General features: G+C 51.1%; 1 long non-coding RNA gene across 2 annotated transcripts; it reads left to right on the top strand.

Annotated features, from left to right (window-relative positions):
- Positions 1-12,399: 12,399 nt before the first annotated feature.
- On the top strand, positions 12,400-19,433 carry LOC125111550 (uncharacterized). 2 transcript variants are annotated; one of them, XR_007130886.1, is made up of 3 exons: positions 12,400-12,461; positions 12,821-12,960; positions 19,268-19,433. It is a non-coding gene; the product is annotated as an uncharacterized LOC125111550 (long non-coding RNA). The 2 variants fall into 2 exon arrangements; XR_007130885.1 differs by having other exon boundaries at positions 12,412-12,960.
- The last annotated feature ends 1,269 nt before the right edge of the window (positions 19,434-20,702 follow it).

Raw genomic sequence — 20,702 nt, 5'->3', positions numbered from 1 at the left:
CGCACACACACACACACACACACACACACACACACCCCATCCCCGCCCTGGAGGGCTCGCTGCTTTCTGTGTTGTGCAGTTTCTGCACCACTGCAGTTTCCTGTGGGCTCATCCCCAGAGCTGGTGCTGGGGCTGGGTGAGACCCAGGTGGGACCTGGGACAGAGTGAGCGAGGGAGGGGGACCTACAGGCCAGCATCCTGCTCTTTGAAAGCAAGTCGCTTTAATGGGTGGTTCTGCTCATACTTTTCTGCAAGTGGGTTGTGAACTGCCTGCCTATGAGCTGACCCCACCTTCTTCTCTGTAGCCCTCAAGGCCCAGCAGAGTCCCTGGCACCCATAGGTGCCCACAAGGAGTCCAGGGGTGGTGCTGAAAGGGGCTGTGTCCTTAGGGAGAGTGCGAAGGCAGAGGGGAACTTCCAGCTTCTTCTCGCCTAACGTGGACACCTGCTCCCAACGAGAGAAAATTCCTTTTCTCCCCTGTCCTCCTGCACTGTTACTCAGGACCTTATGGCTCTGTAGGGAAGGAGCGGACAGCGTAATGGGGAGGGGAGAGGCTGGCACCCGTCAGGGGGGAAGAGGCTGGCACCTGTCGGGGAGCTCTCCTCCCGGCACCTGTGGGGAATTCTCCTGGCACATGTCAGGGGGAGAAGCTGGCACCTGTGGGGGTGAGAGGCTGGCAACTGTGTGGGTGAGAGGCTGGCACCTGTGGGGGTGAAAGGCTGGCACATGTGAAAGGGGAGAGGCTGGCACCTGTGGGAGGAAGAAGCTGGCATCTGTGTAGGGGGCGAGGCTGGCACCTGCTGGCACCTGTGGAGAAGGAGAGTCAGCTTCCTAAACCAGGAGCTGCTTGCTCCTCCATCTCCCAGTGAAGGAGCCCCCAAAACACTTGGTGCTCAGGAGACAGGCCTTCCCAGGCAGAAAGCAATGTAGTTGCCTGGGCCCCTGTTAAGTGCAGGGTCCCTGAGCCCCGGGCTGCAGCAGGCTGGGCAGGGCTCCGCTCCCACTCAGCCCTGCGCCCCTCCAGCCTGGGAAGCTCTCCAGGTGAATGCAGCAGCGAACAAGGAGCCGGCCCAGGCATGGAACCAGAGGGAGCTATTTTTAAAAGTAATACACAGAAGCTCTGTCTGTGAGATAGAACTAGTCTGCACGCCACACGGGAAGTGTGAGCCATCTCATGACGGTGTGCAAACGTCGCCCCCCCTGAGGTTAAAAGGCACGCGAAACCTCCCTGTTAAAGATCTAGGACTTGCTGAATTTTGCCAAAGCGTAAACGTTTTAGATATTCAAATTTGGAACCAATATGAAAACATCCAGATATGAAAATAGTTGGAGTAGAAATACGTAAATGGAGAAAGTCCTGAAAACATGCCTGCAGATAGAGCCCTGTCTTCGAGGAGCTTTCCTGGAATTGGAAGTTAGGACATGTTTATGGAGCTACCCCATGTCTGCTGCTCCCCACGCTGTGTTCATCTGCATCAGTTTAATTTTTTGTTCCTTTTTAAATTTCAAAAGATTTTTGTTTTTTTAGGGCTCCACGCGTGGCACATGAAGGTTCCCAGACTCGGGGGTCAATCAGGCCACTGGCCTACAGCACAGCCACAGCAACACTCTCTTCCTCTCTCCTTCCCTCTCTCCTTTCTCCTGGCAAAGGAAGCAGTGGGAGTGGCAGCTTGGACTGGAAGGGGCACGGCCTTTAGAGTTGGTCCGACCCTATTCTTCAGCCTGATGCTAGGATGCCCAGCTGTGTGAGCGGATGTGCTCCTTTAAATGTCCTCTTAGTCGCTGCGTGCAAGTGGGACTAAATTTAACCTACACCTTGATTTTGTGGAGGGGTTGACCCACCAGTGGCTACAGCTCCCATTTGACCCCTAGCCTGGGAATCTCCATATACTGTGGGTGTGGTCCTAGAAAGATGAAAAGATTAGCACAGTTTGAAGATTTGGAGAGCGTTTGGGTGCAGCATAGCCACTAAAACATCCCCCCAAAGAAAAGTTTTGAGTGCTGTAACAATGTATCGTTACATGGGATTTTATCAAATTGTAAAATGCGAAGCTGGAAAAGCTGGTACTTGGGTAGCTCAGTCGCCTGTGGGTATAATTACCCACCTCTCTGTTGGCTGACATTGAATTTTAGTGTCAGCCGACACTGACACTGATTGTCACATGGGCTCTTGCTGTCATTGTTGATGTGAGACTCATCAGAAAACAGGCCAAGGTGACAAAAGTCAGTGAAAAGAAGGCTCATCTTATTTGGTACCTAATATTTTATTTGCATTATGATGTGACAAGACTGTTTTTTTTTTGTTTGTTTGTTTTTTTGTCTTTTAGGGCTGCACCCGTGGCATATGGAGGTTCCCAGGCTAGGGGTTGAGTCAGAGCTACAGCTGCCGACCTACACCATAGCCACAGCAACTTGGGATCCAAGCTGTGTCTTTGACCTACACCACAGCTCACAGAAATGCTGGATCCTCAGTACACTGAGTGAGGCCAGGGATCAAACCCACAACCTCATGGTTCCTAGTCGGATTCATTTCCACTGTGCCATGATGCGAAGTCTGACAGGACTGTTTAACTTTGATAAAGGCCAACTGGAAAGGTAATCGTTACTCGTTTCCTTTCTGTTTTCTTCCATGACTTGTTTTGGTCTCTATCATGTAGTTATTTACATCCTTCAGCTAAGAGCGTCTGGTTTGGTTGAATGAATCTGGGGTCTGAAAACGTGGTGACAACTTAGAACCTGAATCTGTGTGGTGTGAAGGCAGGTTTCTCAGCAGGATCTCCCTTGGGGAAGGGTCCTTCTGAGGGGGGGGAGTTGTGTGTGTCCTGTGTTGTAGGACATTTAGCAGCATCCTGGTCCCCTACCACCAGATGCCAGCAGCATCTCTTTTGGTTGTGACAATAAGACGGGTCAGAGTTCCCATGGTGGCTCAGCGGTAGCAAACCCAATTGGGATCCATGAGGGCACAGGTCTGCTCCCTGGCTTTGCTCATGGGTCGGGGATCTGGTGTTGTCTTGACCTGTGGTTTAGGTTGCAGACGTAGCTTGGATCCAGCTTTGCTGTGGCTGTGGCGTAGGTCAGAGCTACAGCTTCAATTCAACCCCTAGCCTGGGAACTTCCGTATGCTGCAGGTGTGGCCCTAAAAAACCAAAAAAAAAAAAAAAAAAAGAAAAGAAAGAAAAGAAGTATCTCCAGGTGACCTGGTGAAAAGACAACATTGTCACAGTTTTGAACTTGTGGGTTGTAGGAAGAGGGTGAGGGATTATGCAGGTTTCAAAGACTTAAGGCCAAATGTGAGGGACTCGGAGCTGCTGATAACAGTGCCTCATGCTGGAGCATCAAGGAATCCAAGCACATGCTTTACTTCTGAACAGTTCTGCCCTTCTGAAGTCAATCATCTTGTTTATTTTCCCAGGGTCCCCCCCTGCCTCCTCGGGTCTGTGCCCGCGTGCATGCGGGGAAGAATTTCAGGATTCATACTGGGGTCAAAAGAAGGGTTTATTGAGAATAGAGATGCAGCTAGTGGAGCAGGACAACTTCCTGATAATCAGGGGGCGCCGTGGTCCTGTCCTTTTACAGCCCAGGGAGAGCAGAGGTCTTGCTATACAAGAGGGGTCTTGCGGGTTGATTGGGGCTGTACTGCCCCTAGAGGGGACAGAAGAGGAATGGGTCACATACCTTTCCTCATAGGGGGCAGGAAGGACGAAGCCAGGTGGCTCAAGGGAGGAGAAGGGGCATCACCAGGAGATGGCGGGGCCATGATAAGGGTCTGGTAATTCCTCTCTGGACCAGAGGCTTTGAGGTCAATCTCCTTGAAGGGGCCTTGGAGCCCAAGAGTTGACACATGGACGTCAAACACAGAGGTATGGATAAAGCAGGAATGATTAACGCTGTTAGTTTGGGGGACGGCCATCACAAAAAGCAAACAAAAACCACAGATAAGGCAGCTGAAACAACAGCAATGTATTTTCTCGAAGTTCTGGAGGCTGGAAGTCTGAGGTCAAGGTGGGCGGCTGGTGGACCGCTCTCCTTCCCTTGCTGGTGGCGCCGTCTGGCCGTGTCCTCACACACCCTTTCTGTGTGTGCTCAGAGAGCAGGGATCTAGCGTCTCTTTTCTTCCAGTAAAAGGCCAGCCCCTGGACTAGCCCCTCACCCCAGGACCTCATTGAACCTTCGTCACCCCTTGAAAGGCCCTGCCTCCAAATACAGCCACGTTGGAGGTGAAGGCATCAACGTACGAATTTGGGAGCAGACTGCTCAGTCCAGGACAAATGCTAAAATTGTAATCCTGTCCAGAGATTTTCTGGGTACAATCCATCACAGGGAATCAGGAGAAAGGGCCCTGGCTTTAAGTAAGGTCCGCTCTTGGAGTTCTCGTTGTGGCTCAGTGGGTTAAGATTACGACTAGCCTCCGTGAGGATGTGGGTTCGATCCCTGGCCTCACTCAGAGGCTTAAGGATCCAAGGATCCAGCATTGTTGAGAGCTGTGGTATAGGCTGGAGATGTGGTTCAGATCCTGTGTTGCTGTGACTGTAGCTCCAATTCGATCCCTAGCCTGGGAACTTCCATGTGTCGCAGATGCAGCCCTAAAAACAGCAAAGGTCTCCTCTTTTTAGTGCCCCCTCTCTGTGATGGCATTTATTCATGCCTTGCTGGGGGCTCGCTGACCTCCAGAACTGTGGCACGTCCCCTGCTTTGTGTTTGATCATCTTTTTTTTGGGGGGGGGGGTCTTTTTAGGGCCACACCCACAGCATATGGAGGTTCCCAGGGTAGGGGTGGAATCGGAGCTATAGCCTCTGGCCTACACCACAGCCACAGCAACGCCAGATCCAAGCCAAGTCTTCGACCTACAGCAGAGCTCGAGGCAACACCGGATCCTTAACCCACTGAGCAAGGCCAAGGATAGAACCTGTATCCTCATGGATGCTAGTCAGATTCTTCTCTGCTGAGCCGTGACAAGAAATCCCATTTTTCTTCTTTTCTTGTGTGTCTGTGTGTGTTTGATCATCTTGAGCAATAGCAAGTCCAGGTGGAATGAACCCAAACCCAGCAGCCCCGCCCACTGTGCAGCCGCCGTATCCCTCCCCTGGCTCCTGGTTTTAATAATTGTCCCTGTCCAGCCATAACTTCCTGCGTCCCCTTTGATTTCGTGTTCAGTGCATCTCGCCTGGTAGAGGAGGCTGCCAAGGTGGGAGAAAGGACACGTGTCTCTGGAGCAGGAGGAAGAGCCTTGCATTTACCTGATCATGGTGCCAGGCTCTGGCCCAGCCCCGCAAGGGCAGGAGAGAGCCACCCAGCTGCCAGGGCCTCAGCAGACAGAGACGAATCAATCACATGGGGATCAATGGCTCCGGATGCTGAGTGATGGGCAGAAAGGTCAACAGAGCGGGAGGTCCCTGACCAGGGGTTTTGTCTGCTTTGGGGGAGGTCAGGGAGGGCTTCCTGGAGGGAGTGACAGTTGAGTCCAGATGCTTGTAAGAAGAATTTGCACACTTGTTTTAGAAATTTAAATAGAGGCCTTGATTTCCTCTGGGTGATTCACATCTGCCAGGGCACTTTAATTATGGTGAATCTGGTGACGTTGAAACGAAAGTTGAGATTATTTATTTAAAGGATTTTAATGAAATTTCCCTAATTAAGGATGCCGCTGAATACAAACAGGGAATCTTCTCATAGAAGTGAGGATACCCTGAGTGAAAGAGCTCTGCCCAAGGGACCAGCCAGGAGGCTGAGGGGCCAGCCAGGAGGCTGAGGCCCCAGGAGGCATTTCTCGTGGGGTCTTTGATGCGCTGAGACCCAGGGTTCCAGCACAGGTACAGGAACCCAAGGCTCATTAAAATGCCACTCCAAAGGGGTGGTTTGTGCAACTCAGACCCAAACCCTCTGAAGCTATTTCAAAGAGCATCCAGCACTTTTCATCCAGTGTGTTCAGGGCAGAGCTCCTATGCGACTGCTCTGACCGCAGCTCCTGTGCTGTGAGCTCCCTGCACGACCAAGCAATTCTGAGTCTCCAGGTGGGAGCCTGCAGTTCGACCCACGTCTAACACCACAAGGACTTCCCCTTGGGCTTCAGTGGCTTAAAAACCTGACATAGTGTCCTTGAGGATGCAGGTTGGATCCCTGGCCTCGCGCAGGGGGTTAAGGATCCGGGATTGCCTTGAGCTGTGGTGTAGGTCGTGGACGTGGCTCAGATCCCATGTTGCTGTGGCTGTGGCGCAGGCCGGTGGCTGCAGCTCCAATTCGACCCCTGGCCTGGGAACTTCCATAAGCCATGGGTGTAACCCTAAAAAATAATTCTACCACCATCCGTTTGGAGATAGGGTGGGATCCCCCAGGCTGAGGGCTCAGTCCTTCAAGAATGAACCCTCCCCCCTCTTCGAGTGGCAGGTCACTTGTGCCTCTGACCTGCCGGCTGTGGATCCAAGATGCCAATAACCTCGGAGTCCCCCCACCCCCACTACGGCCTTGGGTTTGACGAATGTGCTGGAGCGGCTCACAGAACTCATGTTACTTACTCCATCTCCTGATTGTTATAAAGCAAGAGAACTCGGAGCTGGATGGAAGAGATGCAGGGCGAGGTGTGGGGCAGGGACAAGGAGCATCCGGGCCTCCGAGCACCACTGGCCCTGAATTTTCACCTGTTTACCCACCCAGAGGCTCTCCCAGCCCTGTCCTTTTGGGTTTTCATGGAGGCTTCATTGTAGAGGCACAACTGATTAAATCACTGGGTCTTGGTGGTTAAACTCCATCTTCAGCCCCTTTCCCATTCCTGGGCATGGGGTGGGGGTAGGGGATTTGGGGGGAAGGACTGAAAATTCCATCCTCTAAAACACAAGCTGGGTTCCCCTGGCTACCAGCTCTCCTCCTAAGTGCTGCCAAATTCGTGAACGTAACAAAAGAGACGGAAATGCTGAGAGCCTTAGGAGCTCTGTGCCAGAATCGGGGTCCGAATAAGCCCCCCTTACTATAAATCGCAGTATCACCACCCCCAAGCCCAGTTCTGAGCTAACTCAAGGTCAACTTGGGAGAGGATTGCTGCTCCTACCCAGATGAGAATGGGGGTGTTACGGGGCCTTTGACTGAAACTGCCCACCTTGGCCAGGCATGCTGGCCTGAGCCGTCTCCCCGCAGGAGGCCCCGACGAGGAGCTTGGTGCCACCCTGAGGGTTAACCTGCAGATGTGGGAGGGGCCAACGGGAAGGAGGAGACCACCAACCTCCCAGCATCCTTGGCGCTGGAATCCATCTTGGCGGAGAGGTGTGTGTCCCACCAGGAAGGACGCCGAGCCAGACCATTGGCCAGAGACAAGCCAGAAACTCAGCCCATTCCCATAGAACCTGAGACTATGAACCACACGGCAGAGCAGCTCTCCTGGGTCCCTTGCTCTGCTGCCCTCCGCCCGGGCGCCCCTTCCCAATGAAGTCTTTTGTTTTGTCAGCTCCCTGGACCATTTGTTTCTGAGTATTAGATGAGAGCCCACACTCGGACCTTGGAAGGGGTCCCCCTTTCTGTGACAGGGCATGGGTTCTCAACCCTGGTTGCACAGAAGAATTATCTGAAATAATACTTTAAAAATAATTCAATGAAAATCTCTGAGACCTCGTCATGATTCTAACCTGCAGATAGAACAGTAAGCCCTGTTCTAGAACAAACTTTGGAGAATTTGGAGCCTAGAGTATTTGGGCCCTAGGAGTCACTGCAGGACATGGGCTCAGAGCTTCTGGTGGTTCCCGAGCAGCAGGCTCCCAGCATCACTGCCCATCAGAATCACCCGAGGAGTTTTGAAACCCCCGTGTCCATGCCACACCCCATGTCACTGGATCATAAGCTCCACAGAAATGACATTCTTGTGACACGTGAGGACCAGGGTTGTAGACCAGGGGTCCTTACCCTTGAAAGTGCTTCCAAGGGCCCCCTGAAGGTGTGTTACCATCAGGTCACTCCCCCTCCCCAACCCAAGTTTCTGATTCAGTCAGTGCATCGCTAACCTGTTCCAGGTGATGCTGATGCTGCAGGCACATCCTTGCAGAACCACCTCCTCGGTCAAGCTCAACCTCCTGGCTCCTGGTCTTATTTTTTTTTTATGGCTGCACCTGCAGCAGATGGAAGTTCCCAGGCGAGGGGTCAAATCGGAGCTGCAGCTGTGACCTATGCCACAGCCACAACAACACTGGATCCGAGCCACATTTGTGACCTACGCCGAAGCTTGTGGCAACACTGGACCCTTAATCCACTGAGCGAGGCCAGGGATTGAACCCATATCCTCTTGGATACTAGTCAAGTTCTTAACCTGCTGAGCCACAGCGGGAACTCCTCTACTTCCTGGTCTTCAACCTTTCTGCTGCTGGTTCTGCAGCCCCAAGAGAGGAGACCAGAACATCCAAACGGGCAAATGTCTACAGTGCCCCAGACTAGTTAGATGTATAGATGGCAGCTTCTCAGCTTGAGAAATGGAGCCAAGGTATTGCTGTGTCTACAAGGGGACCAGCCTGTGGCCCCTGGTTGGAAGCTCCTTGGTGGCTTCAACCTGTCTCACATGATCTTGGTTGTGGGCTGTGACTGTCGAATGGCCAAAGCCAATAGGACGTCAAAGAAAAGAACTCCTTCCAGCCATGGACCGCCCCCCTCCTTCCTCCCCAGCCTCCAGTCATGCCCAAGAAAATTAAGCAAGAATTAAATTATTCAGGATAAGAAGGAGAGATAAATTACTCAATGGTGAGTTTGACATTTAGAAAGCTATTTATAAAAATGATCATTTCTCAAGAAAATAAAAATAGTGAGAAAACTCAAAATTGGCAATTCTAGCAGAGGGAGATAATGGAATGCGGGAGGCATTTTCAGGGTTTCCTTAAAACATAGTTTGGTTTATTCACTGTTCTTTCTCCTCACTGACATTCAGTTACTCCTCTGGCAAGACTCCCCAATCCTACTTATTTTTTTATCCTGTCAGTTGAAAAAACTGCTCATTCATTCCTTGTTGGATCCCCGTCCATAGCGCTGGCAGCTTCCGGGGGCAGTCGGCTCCCCTGAGTTGGTCCTCCCTGGTGCTGGGTGCTGGAGGAGGAAGGGCTGGCACCTGTGCTTCACGAGTGGGTGTTTGGTCGCATCACATCAGAAGTTACGTGGCACCGCACAGACAGGAGGAGTTTTTTAAGCTCTCGATTCAAGTAAGAGGTGACTCCTCTCTAAAAGAATTTCAGTCTCCTCCCTCCCTCGCTCTCTCCCTCCTGCCCCATGCCTGGTTGCAATCTATCAAGGACGCAGCTGATGACCCCCCCCCCCTTCGGAGGGGCCACAGACAGAGGATGGTGGGAAGGAGACGTGGAGAACCATGCGTTTCCTTCTCCTGGTTCCCAAGTGAAGGCTGTGCGTGGCCATGGTTAACAGGCATGGGGCCACCAGGCAATGGTGCCATCCACCAGTCCAGACCGTGTGTGGCCAGAGTAACGGGGATCTCACAGGTCTGGCTCCAAAGGGGTGCTGTCCATCCTGCAGTTAATTCTTTGAGGGCTTTTTTTTTTTTGTCTTTTTGTCTTTTGTCTTTTGTTGTTGTTGTTGCTATTTTTTGGGCCGCTCCCGCGGCATAGGGAGGTTCCCAGGCTAGGGGTCGAATCGGAGCTGTAGCCGCCAGCCTACGCCAGAGCCACAGCAACGCGGGATCCGAGCCTCGTCTGCAACCTACACCACAGCTCACGGCAACGCCGGATCGTTAACCCACTGAGCAAGGGCAGGGACCGAACCCGCAACCTCATGGTTCCTAGTCGGATTCGTTAACCACTGCGCCACGATGGGAACTCCAGAGGGCTTTTTTTTTTTTTATCAGAATTCACAGTGTATCATGCTCAATTGGCTATGAGCTATACAAAGAGCCCATTAATACTGTTCTTTTTTTTTTTGTAGTATCTCATTATTTTAAATTTAATTTATTTATTTTTTGCTTTCTTTAGAGCCACACCCGCGGCATATGGAGGTTCCCAGGCTAGGGGTCTAATCGGAGCTGTAGCCTCTGGCCTATATCACAGCTGCAGCAACACCAGATCTGAGCCGCATCTGCCACCTACACCACAGCTCATGGCAACGCTGGATCCTTAACCCACTGAGTGAGGCCAGGGATTGAACCCGCAGTCTCATGGTTCCTAGTTGGATTCGTTTCTGCTGCGTCACGATGGGAACTCCCCAGTTTTTTTTTTTTTTTTTTTTTTTTTTTTTTTTTTTTTTGGCTGTGCCCCTGGCATTTGGAAGTTCCTGGGTCAGGGATCGAACCCGAGCCACAGCAATGACAACACTGGATCCTTAACCTGTTAGGCTATTGGGAAATTCCTCCATAAATACACTTGCAAAATGACATGAAGCCCAACATTGTCAACAGAGTCTTTGGGTTTATAAAGCTTGGAGTCAAGGTTCCCCTTGGACTTTTATGCGAGGTGGGTCCCAAGTGCCCCCAAACTCATCCTTTTGCAGACCACAGGTGATCAAAACGTCAGTGGCACAAACAATTCTTGTTCAGTGATATAAGTGACCATGACAGATGTTGGCGCTTGGTTCCCGGGGACACGTGCTGCGGACACGCTGTGACCCTTGAGCCAGTGGGGTGTCCTGACAAAGGCAAAGGTGGGGCTTCGTGAGCCCCAGGGGGTGGCCTGCTGCCCTCTCCGTCTTTCAGAGAACTGCACTGACCACTCCCTGGGGTAAGGCGCTGCCCCTGCCTGAGACCTACCTGGGAAAGGGAGCCTCCCCGACAATAGGTAGACAGTGGCAAGGAACGAGGCGACATCACCAGACAGTTTCCTGAATGAGGGTGGAACTGACAACCTCCTCTTTCAAAGCTGTAATTAAAGCAACCGTGGAGAAATGTTATCTTTCCCGCGGCTGCGCATTCAAACGTACCTGTCGCAGGTCCATTGTTAAACTCTCCCTCAGGTGTCAAACACCTGCTTTTGAGATCATTTATTCCCGAGTGCATTTGCTAACAGAGCCTTTTGTCTTTAAAGGGCTGTCCAGGTCTGGGGGGCTGGGCCGTGACAGTTCCAGTCCACTTTCTGTCTTTATCAGTTGGTTCAGTCACCTGTGCTGGGAACACTCTCCTTCAGAAGCCAGCTGTTTTCGGTGCATTTTTTCCTGTTGGGTTTTTGCTGGGGTCTGTCCACGGTCTTATCAAAAAAATGGCCAGGGGTCTGGAAGCGGATTGTGCTCAGTCCAGGGAGCTCCTGCTGGTCTGGTCTCATTCTTCTTCTCAAGTCAGGTTTTGCTCTGAAATTGGAGTATTGAAAGGGATCCAATCTAGACACTGATCTTGAAGAGACAGCAGGGAGTGATGGCTTGAAGCGAGATCTTGGATGAAAACCAGGAACCCTCGCCACTAGACCAGCGAGAGATGGAAAGCAGAGTTGCCTGATTCTTGCCCCCCATTGAGAGCAGGGATGCTTCAAGGAAGCAAGACTGTGAAAACAGGTACCAAGGTTATTGTTGGAGACACAGAGAAGTAGTTTCTCTAAGACCGAAGTGAGGCGGTGATGCCGAGCCAGGGGAGGGCTCTGGGTGAGGGCGTCCCCCTGAGTGATGGGGCGCCAGCGAGGTGACTTAAACCACTTACATAGGAAAGTCCTTCTGGGTCTTTGTTTTCCTTTGGCCCATTATCTTGTTTTATTTCTCACATCTGACTGGACACAGGACCCTCTCCAACAGGTGTGAGCATCTTTCGGCCACGATGGATCCCAGAGCCAAGGGTTCTGGGACAGCATCAGGACTCATTATGGCCTGGCACCCTCTCCCTTTCTGACCTCCAGGAGGAGTCTTACTGCGCATGTGTAGTTGGGGAGCTTTCCTGGCCCCCAGGAGAGATGGACGGGGTCGTCTTATCTTTTTATCCAGCAGAGCTCAGCTCCTGCCGTTAACTTTCTCCCTGACGTGTCGGCGAGAAACAAGGCCCGATGACTCAGCCAGACAAGTCCCCACTGTCCTCAGCCCAGGGGCCCAGCTACCTCCCACCTCAACATGACCGGGTGAAATCTTCCCGGGGGCCACCGGATGGGGGCGGCGAAACCAACCTCTCGGTAAGATCTGCCAAGTATCTGAGGTCACAGGTCCTGGGGGCCCCTTCCTCCCTTTCCAGGATCCCTTCTTACTCCCTGGTCCCACCTCATCGGGGAGCTGACGTGTCCCTCTGCCCCTGCCCCCCATGTCATGGCTCTGTCCTGGCCCCGGCCCCAAGGTGCTGAGGTCAGGGGTCGCAGGGCGCCCCCGGCCCGGCCGACCCACCGTCCTGTCCGTGCACCAGGGCTCAGCAAAGCTGTGCTTGGAATTGTGTTCATTCCTTTCCCTGAAAACACACCCCTTTCTCCCTTGTGACCACTGGCTCGTTCCCCAGAGTTTTCTGGGCTGATATCAAAATAAATACTCCTTTCGCATGAGACTCTAGGTCCTTCCTGGAAACAGGACCCTGTGAGCACAGAAGGAAATTAAGGTGGGGAGAGTTCTAAGAGGCAGAGAAAGAACGGGGCCCAGGGCTCTCTGTTCTCAGCACTGGCTCCTGCCTGACCTTGGCCTTGGTTGTGGAGTGGAATCGGGTCACTGCCTGAAGCGCAGTTTAACTGCTGGCTCTGGTTTAATCTGTACTTTTCCTGGGAAGCTTCTGGCTTGGAAAGGGCATTCCTGGGGGCTCTGGAATTGAGAGGGGGTAGGAAGCCAGAGGCCAGACTGCCTCTTTGGAAGGGTCTTTACTGAGGAGCGGAGGGGACCACCGCTAAGTGCCCTGCAGGGACGATGCCAGCCCCGGGAAGCCGGTGTTGTCATGAGTTATGCTGCTGTGTTCCTGTAATGCAGCCGTCACAGAGTCGATCCTGAGGACCATGGAGGGGCCGGGTATCGACCAGACTCGGTCAAGGAGGAATCGGGCTGATTACCAAGACCCCTGCTCACCTGTGCTTGCGTCACAAAGTCACCATGTCACTTTCAAAGCGCAGGTAGGAGGGTCCCCGGATTGTGCTGGAGGCTTTTAACTGAACTTATTGAAACAAGATTACCCACCCGTGTCATGTAGCTGGACATGCCTATTCACACTTCTGGTGTTTGCAATTCGATATCAACATCATAATTCAAAGATAAGGGGAGTTCCCGGCGTGGCGCAGGGGAAACAAATCAGGCTAGGAACCAGGAGGTTGCGGGTTTGATCCCTGGCCTTGCCCAGTGGGTTAAGGCTTGGTGTTGCTATGAGCTGTGGTGTACGTCGCAGACGTGGCTCGGATCTGGCGTTGCTGTGACTGTGGTGTAGACCAGTAGCAACAGCTCTGATTCGACCCCTAGCCTGGGAACCTCCATATGCCACAGTTGCAGCCCTAAAAGGACACAAAGCAAAAAACAAACAAACAAAAAAAGGTAAAATAGGACCCCGGGCTATATAAAGACTGAAGTTGACACAAATGCTTTTCTTCTTCTTCTTTTTTTTTTCCCCCCTTTTTACAGCCACACCTACGGCATACTCACTTCAAGCTCACTTCACAAATGAGTGAGCTGAAGCCCAGGGGAAGGCAAGTGACCCACTGAGGCTGCCACCCGTGAGGGTAGGGCAAGTGCTGCCCTTCCCAGGATGGCCATGGTGACATGGTCATTTGTCCAGGGAGAAGTGGGCCCCTGTTGGCCTCAGAAATGCACCCCTCAGATGGTTTGGGCCCCCGCCCCAGCCCCTAACCCAGTTATTCTCAAAGCTCCTTTTCTTCTCTTCTCTTTTTTTGGGGGGTCTTTTTAGGGCCATACCTGCAGTTTATGGAAGTTCCCAGGCTAGGGCTCAAATTGGAGCTGCAGGTGCAGGCCTACACCACAGCCACAGCAAGGCGGGATCCGAGCCTCATCTGCAACCTACACCACAGCTCATGGCAACTCTGGATCCTTAACCCACTGAGCAAGGCCAGGGATCGAACCGCATCCTCAAGGAAACTAGTCTGATTCATTACTGCTGGGCTTCGATGGCAACGCCCTCCTTTACTTATATCCTGAGATGTTCCTCTCAGAGTTTGATACTCAGTTACTTCCCAGCATTCCTAGGAATGCTGTGCAGAAGTAGATCGGACAGGACATTCAGAAGACCCAGCATCACCGGTGGCCTTTATTATCACTTAAAGCTAATTCAGTCCTGCTCTGAAACCATTTATGCCAAATCCGGACAGTGGGAAGGGTCCAGGTGGCTGGAAAGAGGAGCTTACCTGTGCGCCGTTTGATTTGTTTAGAAAATAAGAGTTCGGGGGTTCCCGGCGTGGCGCAGTGGTTAATGAATCCGACTAGGAACCATGAGGTTGCGGGTTCGATTCCCTGGCCTTGCTCAGTGGGTTAAGGATCCGGTGTTGCCAAGAGCTGTGGTGTAGGTTGCAAACGCGGCTCGGATCCCGCGTTGCTGTGGCTCTGGCGTAGGCCGGTGGCTACAGCTCCGATCAGACTCCTAGTCTGGGAACCTCCATATGCCACGGGAGTGGCCCAAGAAATGGCAAAAAGACAAAAAAAAAAAGAAATTAACAAGAGTTTAAAGTTATTAATGGAACAAACGCCCATGTACTATGTACTCAATAGTACTGAATGCTACTATATACTAAAGAAATGCTAAATAATTCTAAAAATCATCAATTAGGATCTAGCCACATGTCTTCTATATAATTCCTTTTTTTTTTTTTTTTTTTTTAAGGCTGCACTTGCAGCATATGGAAGTTCCCCGGGCCAAGGGGTGAATCTGAGCTGTAGCTTCGACCTGAGCCATAGCTGTAGCAACACCAGATCCTTTAACCCACTTGCACCCGTCAGGGATTGAACCCTCGCCTTTGCAGTGACCCAAGCCGATGCGGGCAGGTTCTTAACCTACTGTGCCACGTTGGGAACTCCTCCTATATAATGTTAATTAGCCAAAGATGACCCTGGCGGCTCATGGTTCTGCACCATTTTTTTCCTTTTTAATGGTCCACGTGTCTCTGGAAGGAGCAGTCTTGCCAAGGGTGTGAGTGAGTGTTATCCACATGGCTGTATTCTCATGGCTGGAAGCCCACAGAAGGGCCAGGCCACAGCGCTTCTGGCCTCTCGGGTTCAGCGAGCTGTGCGAACTCGGTCAGCTCACTTGGATGTTCTGTCCTTCACCTGCACGGTGAGGGCATCAGGATGCAAATCTTGAAACGTGATGAGTCTTCAAGTCTCTGCTCCTTCTCCAGATCCTTCTCGATTGCTTCTAAGAGCTCCAGGAGGAATCTTGGAGAACAATTTGGCTTCCCCAAATTCCCCTACGCATTCAGACAATCATAGAGTGGATTCAAGGCAATATGACAGGGTGACTTCCCTGCCCTTTGGGAACACTAATCTTACACGTCTCAGATAATTCTGGTATCATACAGGGTCTGCTGGGATCTAGAACACCCCATGCTTCTGCTGCCAGGACTCAGGTTCACGTATTAACTAATCAGAAACACATCCCAGGCAATTGGTGGGCCAGGCGACACTAGCCAACCTGGAGCCAAACCCAAGTCTTCTCATGCCAACCTTGGGGCCCTTCTTCTTGTGCCTTCCTCCAGCGGGTGGTATGACCTTGCTCTCTGAACTTTAAAATGTTCCCTGGGCTTTCGTTTCTTCATCTCTAAGTTAGAATTTAAACTAAGTGACGACTAAGATGGTCCCACCTTTGAGATCCATACTAGCAAGTAAGCCTACCTGGCTTCATGGAACGTCACTTAAGGAGTTCCCGCTGTGGTGCAGTGGGCTAATGAATTGGCTTGTCTCCGTGGAGGTGCAGGTTCGATCTCGGCCTGCACGCAGTGGGTTGAGGATCCAGAGACCTATTTGATCTCTGGCCTGGGAACTTCCATATGCCACAGGTGCAGCCGAAAAAGGAAAAAAAAAAAGACAGTCACTTAAGTGTGTACTCAAGCAAGGCAAGAAAAGGAATGGGGGTCCAGGAGAGAGCGAGTCCCACCCAGCAGGAGAGGACAATGGCATGGCCGGGAAAAGCAGACCCAGGCTAGAAATGTGAGGATGGGGAGCCCCTAGAGATCATTTCAAGGGGAAGGGGGACTTGACTGAATAGAACAGATACAGGAGAAGAGAGGTGGGGGTGTGTGTGAAAAAGGCGCATCCTGAAAAGATGTTAGAAACTCAAGGAAAACAATCAACAGTATAAGAAAAGAAAGGAAATCAAGGCACACTGGCTATGCAGTAACACGCTTTCATGTTTTAGGAAGGTACGTTCAGAACCAGCCTTCCGGGTGAAGATTCACTGGGTAGGGGGCTAGCAGCCTATACACCTGAGAGTCGGGATGTGTGGTTTATACCAGATGGAGTCATCGCTCAAAGTTACAAAGAAACCAACAAGAAGACGACAAATAGTGAGGTGCTTGTTGGGAGCAGTGGTGGAGTGTAATTAAGCTAAGCCCTCACCCGTCAAACAGAAAATCAGTATATAATTCCTACACTGACAGGTTGAGTAATGACACAGAGTTATGGTGGAAGCACCAGAAGAGGAAACAACGGAAGGGCGGGGGTTGGGGAAGCCGGGGCCAAGGACACTGCTCTCTGCAAGGCCTCCCCTGCTTTCTGAGTTTTTAATTCATATAGTGTATTATTGATAACAAGTGGAAAAGGTACGCACTAAATTAAAAAACAAGCAAGGGACTTTCACCAGTTTGCCTTGGGCTGGGTGGGGAGCAGATGCGGGATGCTCTGCTTTGTCCTGGAGATTCTGCTCTGCTCGGATTTTCGGTTCTGAAGGCCAAGGCTTCGCCGTCTCTCCCCTCCTCTGCCCCAGGAAATTCCCCACCTCTCCTGCTCTCCCCCAAGGAGGCGGGCCACCGTCAGTTTCGCAAGAGAACGTCCATCCCCTGCTTGAATTTCCAGATGTCCAAGGGGTCGAGCCTCTGGTTCATCAGTCTTGCTGATGAGGGAGAAAAAACCTTTAAAATTATAATATTATTCCTCTCCAGGTGTTTAAGGCTCTCTCCACTCCGAACATCTCCATCAACACACAGAGTTGCATGAACCGTATCACAGGCACACACCTGGGCACACATGCCGGGGCCTCCCAGGACATGACTATGGGGCCCTTGCAGAGCGGCATCTTCCTCTAGACCAAGGAGCTTGCCCGGGGCTCTGTAGAGCATCCGCAGCAGAAATTGATCACCTGTGAGTCTTACAAGCCCAGCACTCCCGGAGAGGTTCTGGAAAATCCGTGGAGAAACCACTGTTTCTACCCAGAGGGATCCCCTGAAAAAAGACCCCATTGCGGAGAAAAGAAAAGAAAAAAGTGAGGCCAGGGAGCTGCACCCAAAAGTTATTAGAAGGAAAAATGAATTTCTAAAATTAATTACCGTGCCATATGTAAAAATGCCTGCCAGGGAGTGGTTCCTTAATACTTGTTAGCATAAAAAAAAAAAAATTCCTGTCCCCAATTTAACATCCATAAATAGTACTGAGCTTTGCGAAGTGTTAATTCGCCCTCTCAAGGAATGAGAATTCATATGCTTTTTGGGAAAATATGGAATTTAAACCCCAGCAATCATTACACAGCTGGGACAAAATCTATACCTTAGAGGAGATTCTTTGTCACTGTGGTTTATGTGCTGAGCACACAAGTCCTTTGACAATTTAGTGGCCAGTCGTTTTTTCATTTAACTTACTGTCATGATTATGCAAAAAAGTTATTTATGCTTTTAATCAGAACCAAAGCTGGATAATTTCTGCGATGATTATGCTTGTAAAATATGTTATACTTAGATCGACAGACTGGAGATTAACATGAAAGAGTGAAGGCTTAGAAAACAGAGCTCTTGAGGGGATGATGTCTGGCTGAGGATATATATACATAATTCAGCAGAGCAGACACCACGAATAGACCAGGAGAGTAGAGGTATGCCAGTGGCTTAGCAATTTTGCATGGCTAACATGTAACAAGAGCTCTGGGTAAGATTTGGAAAAGGTATGGTATTGAGATGAGCCAACACCCAGCTCTTAACTCCTGGGGCAACCACCACCGCCCATTCAAAAGCTGTTAGGGGATGTGAGGTCCTATGTGCAGAGGGGACACTGTGACCTGGCCTTAGTGCCTTGGGCACATTTCAAGTCCCAGGCCAGCAGTGAGGACAGGAGGAGGTCTTGAACAAGCCATCTCTGGCTGTGTGGCAAAGAGTCATCTCAGATGATAAGAATGGGTTTAAGAAATGGGAGTGAAAGTTGCATAATACCAAATTTTTTTTTTAGTAAGCCTTTGACCCTGAGCAAATTCTGCTCTGGGTCACAGCCTTGCTCTTCTTGCTAACGGGTAAGTCTGTGCAAAACCCCACCTCGCCCGAGTTCATAAAAATCTCATTGTTCTTGGTGCAATAGGATGCCCCAAAGTCCTAGAGGGACATTCCAAGCTGAGTGCTCTGGTTTGGGATTCCTGTGGCTTGTGGGATTTTAAAATACTGTCTGGAGACCCTACTTCTAGAATTACAGGTGTGGTAAGAGCAGCAGGGATGGCTGTGCGTCAGGGTTAGCAGAGCATGAACTTAGGACACACCCTGGAATGTCCTCCATGGTTAGTTTTTTCCTTTTGTCTTTTTAGAGCCACACGTGCTGCATATGGAAATTCCCAGGCTATGGGTTGAATCAGAGCTATGGCTGCCGGTCTACACCACAGCCACAGCAATGCAGCATCCAAGCCATGTCTGCGACCTACATCACAGCTCACGGCAATGCCAGATCCTTAACCCACTGAGCGAGGCCAGGGATCGAACCCGCATCCTCATGGTTAGTAGTCAGGCTGGTTACTGCTAAGCCATGACGGGAACTCCCATGTCCTACCAAATGGTTTTGATACGAATGTGTTATTTCCTAATGCCTCCATTACAAATTGCCACATATTTAGGCCTTAATACAACAGAAATGTATTTTCCCACAGTTCTGGAAGCCATGTCTCAAATCAACATGTCTGGGGAGTTCCCGCTGTGATGCAGCAGCTTAATGATCCAGGTGTCTCTGTGGTGGTGCTGTTTTGATCCCCCCGGCCTGATGCAGCGGGTTAAGGATCTAGTGTTAGTGCAGCTGTGGTGTAGGTTGCGGCTTCGGCTAGGATTTAATCCTTAGCCCAGGAACTTCCATATGCCGCCGGTGCATCAGGAAAGGAAAGGAAAGAGACGAGAAGAATCGAGAAGAAAAAGACTTGTCCGACTCTAGAAAAGGGTCCTTGCTCGTCTGGTCCAGCTGCTGGAGGCTTCAGGTGGTTCCTGGCTTGCGGCCATGTCACTCCAATCTCTGCCTGTGTCTTTGCAGGGCCTTCTCCCCAGTGTGTCTCTCTCCTTGAATTAAAACTCTCGTCCTTGGATTGAGGGTCCACCCAGCTGGGCCTCCAGCTTGCAGACAGCAGATCATGGGCCTGCTTGGCCTCCTCAGTCACGTGACCCGGCTCCTTATAATAAACCTCTTCTATACATCCATACATAGCCTCTTGGTTCTGTTGCTTCAGGGAACCCTAACTGGCAGCTTCACCCCAGGGCTCACTGCTTGGTGGACATGCAGGTGGCCTCTGGCCGTCACCCCTGCCTGTCGCTCCCTGTGTCCAGCCCTGACCACAGGTGTGATTCCACACCTTCGTCCTTTCCAGCAAGTGCTGGAACAAAGCTTTCCTGCCAGGCTCCTGCTTAGGGCAAGTTATCTGGGGGAGTCCGGGTTCACTGCTGGGTCTGGCAAGGCCTTAGGATTCCAGCCGCATGGCACCACCTGTCCCTGACCATCCCTCAGGGCAATAAACAGAAATTGATGGGAGTGATTCCTAAGGTATCCTCTGCCAGTGGCCCGCTGGAGAGAGTCACCTGTCCCCGTGCTCAGCTGACTCCGTTCTTAGTGCCAGAAGGGCTGTTGTCCCCAGGGAGCTCTGGTGGAAGGGACAGAACGCCCTTGTTCAGACATGCTGTTTGAGTGCTGGTGGGATTTGACATCTCAGAAGCAGTATTGCAACAGCTGAAGTATTGGGCTTTCAGGTAAACAAATGCCAGAGGCGTGAGTTATCACTTCATTCATTCAGTAAACACTTGTTGAGCTTCTTCCCTGCGTTAACCACTGAAGATAAAAAAAATGGCAGTCTCTATCCTTGATTGCTCACAGAAGGATAACTAAACAGCCACCTCTACTGTAACGGATGTTCTATCATAAGTTACTGAGTGATGGCCTAACTTGGACCACAGTATGTTAAGCCCTATACTTGTATCAGCCCCTCTAGTACTCCCAAGAACCCTTTGAGAAAAGGCTCATTATTTCCCTCACTGTGTAAGAAATAGAGAAAACTGGGGCACGAAGAGGTTAAGAGACTTGCCCACTATGACCCAAGTGGGGAGCCTGGTTCACACCCACATGTATTAGTTAGTGCAAAGTTAAGATGCTGTAACAAAGAGCCCCCAAGGTTTGTAACAATAGCTGACCATTACAGAGTGGGCTTGAGACCTTAAGAGTTTTACATTATTACTTCCTTTCATTCTCACAACAACCTGATATGGCGTACCCATTGTCACCGCAGGGCTGGGATGAGACACCTGAGGTGTGAGGACCTTAAGTGACATGCCCAGTGTCACCCAGCTACTGAGTGGCAGAGCTGGAGCTGGAACTCACAAAGTCACCCTCCAGATCTGCCATAATCCTCAGGCCACAGGATACAAACCGTCCCCCAGACATTGACTTTTTTCCCCTCTGTCAACCGTTCTGAGAAAGGAAA

Source organism: Phacochoerus africanus, chromosome 1 (assembly GCF_016906955.1).
Source record: "Phacochoerus africanus isolate WHEZ1 chromosome 1, ROS_Pafr_v1, whole genome shotgun sequence".
In the NCBI taxonomy this organism is placed as follows: domain Eukaryota; kingdom Metazoa; phylum Chordata; class Mammalia; order Artiodactyla; family Suidae; genus Phacochoerus; species Phacochoerus africanus.
The sequence above is the reverse complement of the archived record's forward strand: the minus strand, read 5'-3'. Positions and strand labels throughout refer to the sequence as shown.